Source organism: Humulus lupulus, chromosome 3, assembly GCF_963169125.1.
Source record: "Humulus lupulus chromosome 3, drHumLupu1.1, whole genome shotgun sequence".
Lineage (NCBI taxonomy): Eukaryota > Viridiplantae > Streptophyta > Magnoliopsida > Rosales > Cannabaceae > Humulus > Humulus lupulus.
The window spans coordinates 8478033-8483542 of record NC_084795.1 but is presented as its reverse complement, the minus strand read 5'-3'; positions in this window follow the sequence as shown (position 1 = coordinate 8483542).

Here is a 5510-nt window from a genome sequence, read left to right as displayed (position 1 = left end):
TTTGGCTAGAGCATCTAGAGATTATACAGTGTCTGAGATGGGCTTGTTGAGCTTCAAGGGTCGGATATGTGTTCCGCTAGACACTGCATTGAGACGAGAGATTCTAGATGAATCTCATACTACTCCTTACTCCTTGCATCCAGGCACAACAAAGATGTATCAGGATGTGAAATCATTTTATTGGTGGTCGTGGATGAAGAGGGATGTAGGAGAGTATGTGGCTAAGTGCTTGACATGTCAACAGGTCAAGGCTGAGCATTAGAGGCCAGCAGGGTTATTGCAGCCTTTGGACATTCCAGAGTGGAAATGAGAGGATATCATGATGGATTTCGTGGTGGGATTACCCATGATTGTTGGTCAACATGATTCAGTTTGGGTTATTGTGGATCGCTATACCGAGTCAGCTCACTTCTTACCAGTGAGGACTACTTATACAGTTGACCAGCATGCAAATCTCTATGTGAGAGAGATCGTGCACCTCCATGGAGCACTGAGGTCGATCGTGTCAGATTGGGACCCCACTTTTACTTCCAAGTTCTGGGGGAGTTTACAAAAGGCCATGGAAACACAGTTGAAGTTCAATACTGCTTATCATCCTCAGACAGATGGACAATTTGAGAGGACGGTCTAGATATTAGAAGACATGCTAAGAGCATGTGTGCTAGACTTTGGTGGATCCTGGAGTGAGTATCTACCTTTGATAGAATTTCCTACAACAACAGTTATCATTCTACCATTGGAGTTGCACCTTATGAGATGTTGTATGGTAGGAAATGTAGATCTCCCATTCATTGGGATGAGACAGGAGAAATGAGATAATTAGGTCCTGAAGCAGTTCAGAAGACCAGTGAAGCCATTGAGAAGATTAGATCTCAGATGCTTGCTTCTCAGAGTAGGTAGAAAAGTTATGCAGATCCTAAGCGCAAGAACATGGAGTTCCAGGTGGGAGACTATGTTTTCCTTGGGGTCTCGCCATGGAAAGGGGTGAGAAGATTTGGGAAGAAGGGCAAGCTGAGCCCTAGATTTGTAGGCCCATTTGAAATCTTGGAGAGGATTTGTCAGGTGGCTTACAGGTTGGCTTTACCACCGGCATTGTCAGCCGTTCATAACGTATTTCATGTTTCAGCTCTTCGAAGGTATGTATCTGATGTGACTCATGTTTTGAGTAATGAAGATCAGGAGCTTGAGGCAGATCTCTCCTATGAGGAACAGCCAGTCTAGATACTTGACAGAAAGGACAAGGTCCTCAAGAATAAGACGATACATTTGGTTAAGGTATTATGGAGGAACAACAAGGTCGAGGAAGCGACTTGAGAGCTGGAGTCAGACATGCAAAATCAGTATTCCGAGCTGTTTAGGTAAATTTCGAGGACGGAATTTCTGTAAGGAGGGGATAGTTGTAATGCCCAAAATCCCTAATGAGGTTTATGGTTGGATTAGTAGGTCGGGAGGGCTGTAATTGATTTATTATGCCATTAAATAATTATATGCATGTGTTATGTGAATTATATTATTATACGATGATAAATGCATGCATGTGGGTCCACATTTCATTATAAGGGAATTTTGGTAATTTGGCCCGTTGAGGGCATAATTGTATATTTTCATGCATGTTGGTGATTATTAATAAGGCCACATTATAATGTGGATTTTTTCGAGCTATTCAGCATGAGACGATCTTTGAATATTAGTTAGTGGTTTGGTCATAACGAGGTTGATTTCGGGGCTCGGGGTGAGTCTCGGGGTAATTTGGTGATTATTGCATTATTGGGAATTAAAGGATATTGGGATATGATTTATTAGCATTTGAGAATAGGGAATAACAGGAATTTGAGGACGTTAATTATTATTAATGAGATAGGGGAAAAAAGATGATTTTCCCCTTGGTGGATGTTAAGGGTTTTACTTAAGCCTAGGGGTATTTTTGTCTTTTGACTTAAGGATATATGTGAACTTGAGAAAGCTGTAGAAGGTCATAAGCTGAAGCCAAAACAGAGCACTCGTTTTCATCTCCCATGATCATCTTCTCCTTCTCCTTCCCTTTGAATTTTTGAAGCTCCAATTGAGGATTCAAGCTAGGGAATCAAGCCTTGAGGGTTTAGGATTGTGTTCAGCCATTGAAGATGGTTTAATCTTGAGCTTGAGGTAAGATTCAGCCATGAAATTTATGGTTTTTACTCTGTTTTGAAGTTAGTTCTGAGCTAGAATTTTTTATTATAGAATTGAGTAATTGGTGTGGTTTTTAGTGGTTCAAAGCTTGGGTTTTGTTGTTGAAATGTTGATTGTGTTGTGGTAATGCTTGGTTTGGATTTGGAGATGTTTGAGTAAGTTGTTGGAAGGATTAAAAGAGGGAAAAAATGAGGTTTTGATGGGAGAAAACTGTTGGAAAAACTCATGGCAGGATCTTTATTTATTTTCATGCAATTTACATATTATCAAACAAACATGCAAATTCCTAGAACATGCTCCTATGAAATTGATACAAATACAAAGTAAAGTAAAAACTTACATTACGCAGCGGAACTGGAACAACTCCATCATTCAATCTCTCTAACCCTTGGTTCCTTTCTGTAGCAGAGTATTATCAAGAGATTGAACAAGATCAGCAACACAGTCTTCCTCACCAAGCCTTTGATCAACCTAGAACTAGTGTGGGCTGGTTCTCAACAGATGAGATAGAGATCTAGAAAAGAAGAAGAGATTGTGGCTAAGAAATGATTAGAGTGTCTAGGTTTTCACTTACCCAAATCAACTGAGATTGACTTGCTTTTTGAAAACCCTAGATATCATATTCCTTATATAGGCAACTTAATGGGATTTATTTAAATTTAAATTAATTAAAAATAATAAACAAAAATAAAAGCCTTGGGCTGCCATAAATGGACTTGGGCCCAATCTCTTTGTTTTGAATTTAAATCCCAAGTGGGCCTAAATTCAAAACCTTTTATTTTTTTAATTAATTAATTAAATCCTTATTCAAATTAACTAATTATAATTTGAAACTTGATTTAATATTATTTATTTATATTGATACCAATTTATCAATATTAATAAATTTACCCAAAGATTCTCTTTTATTCTCTAAATCTCATATCTCTGTAAATTTTCCAAAATTGACATAGTCAACTTTAAAAATCCTAATTGATTATTAAATCAATTAATTGAGACATTCTAGATGATTTACTCAAAGGTGATGCGGGGACCATGGATCCATGAAATCAAGCTCCAACAAGTTACCGTGAATTTATTTACGAATAATTTCACTACCTTATTAATTCCTCGTGACTCCACTATAGACTCGGAATTGAACTCTTGAATTCATAGAACATATTTTCAAAACCATAAATACGTTATCCATTGTTATAACCATTACAATCAGTCAATCCTCTATCGATGACTTACTAACGAGCTGGGTGCAAATTACTGTTTTTACCCCTCATCAGTATTTTATCCTTAACTCCCACTAAGTTCCTTATAAATGATATTTCCGTGAACTTAATCACAGAAATGAGATCTCAATCATTTAACCTTTTGAACAAAGGAATTAATGAAATCATATTTTCACTTCTCATACAGAAGTTATAGATTTCGTATCTATGAATAATACTCCCACTCAATTACATTAATAAATCTCCAAGATGTAAGTATGGGCTAGACCGTAGGGTAAGCTGGTAACGAACAAGTCAAAAGATTTAAATAATATAATTAGCAGAATATTATCACTCAGAATTAAGATCGACTTAACATATGGTCAACGTTGTGACATTGATTAGATTTGATAACAACGATACTTATTTATCAATCAATAATCAGTCCTAGTCCGATGTAACTAAATACATCCGATCTTATCTACTTGGTCAATGCCTTGGACAAGACATCACACCCTGAATGTGTAAGTAGATCATATCGTAGATTGCCTAATCAGTGAAAATCCAATGCACTGATCTAATCTTAGGACTCGTTCTTTTGAACATTTAATTACAACTATAATCCACTGTGACCTAGTCACTATAATTGTAACTATCCATATGTTCGGGATTTTATAAATGTTTGTATTATTTCAATAATCATGTAATAAAACAAGCAAGCAACACGGTTGTCAAACTAAATGATTTCTACTATTTTTATTGATAATATGAAATCATGCTACATGTCCGACATGGTTTTATAAGGGCATAAAACCCAACAAAAACATGGGCTTTTGGCTGATGGGCAGGTAGGGTCATGACACTTGGGAGGCATGCCACAACATAGGGTGCAGGAGCTTGAGGCTGGCGCCTCTGTTTGGGAGGCAGGCCGTGGCATGGTGGGGGTAGGGCCACGGCTCTTAAGAGCATTTTGGCCAGAAATGTGTTTTTGTCATGGGAACTCAAACCTTAGGCCTCGGGATCGTTCCTACTACTTGGTTTAGTAGGATTTGATGTCCCAGAGGCTAGGTCTTGGTTCGGGAACCTTTTACTATTCATTTTATTGATGGAATCCAATATTTGGTTATGACTAGGTGACCGCTAAAGGACTAAATGACTGATCGTTCTCAAGGGTCGTTCTTTTATTATTCCACGCTCGAACCAGAAGTAAGAAAAATGCACCCCATATGTGACATGCATGGTTATTCACGAGACATGTTGAGTGTTTAAATGTGGACATTGATTGCATATCAAATGCTTAGCAAATCTTGCTTACTTGTGAATGGCACTGACTTATTAGTCAGAATTGGCAATGGTGTCGGTATTAATTGTGAAGCTGTGACTCATTATTCAAGTTCGGCAGTAGTACTAAACACTGGTCGTATGATATCGGCATATGAGTCAAGAATGGTATTAGCGTGTTTAATGCAAGCCGAAAAGATTATATCTAATTGACATATGCATTGAATGGCTCATCATGAGCATTAATGCTTGACCGACCTCAAGTTCGATAAAAACTAAAAGCGCTTGTCTAGTCTAATGGCTAGTCACTCAGAGCCAGGGCCAAAAGGCCCAGGTGACTGCATCGTCACATGGCTAAGGGTGTGGAACCCACACTAGTGACTCCATGGTCACTCCCTTGGTTTACATTAGTGACTCGCTCATCAGTCACTCATCTGGTTTAAGCTAGTGACTCCATGGTCACTCATTTACTAAGGGTGCGGAACCCACATTAGTGACTTACACATCAGTCACTCATCTGTTTAGGGCTATAAGCTCTGGATGATTATCATAATCATCATCTGAAATTATAGACATGCAGTTAGGGGTGAGCACGGTGTGGTTTGGGCGGTTTGAACACTTTTTAATACACCACGCCACAAGTGCGGTTTAGTAACTAGAATACACCATGCGGTGTGATTTGGTTGCACCAAACCGACCAAACCAAACCATTTTTTGCGGTTTGGTTTGGGCGGTTTTCCACGGTTTGTGTTAAAAAATGTCATAACAAAATTTAAATTTTTTAAAAAATACTAAATCCTTAGTTCATAACAAATCCTTAATAAGTTCTAAACAACATCACAAGTTATCAATTAAGTTCAG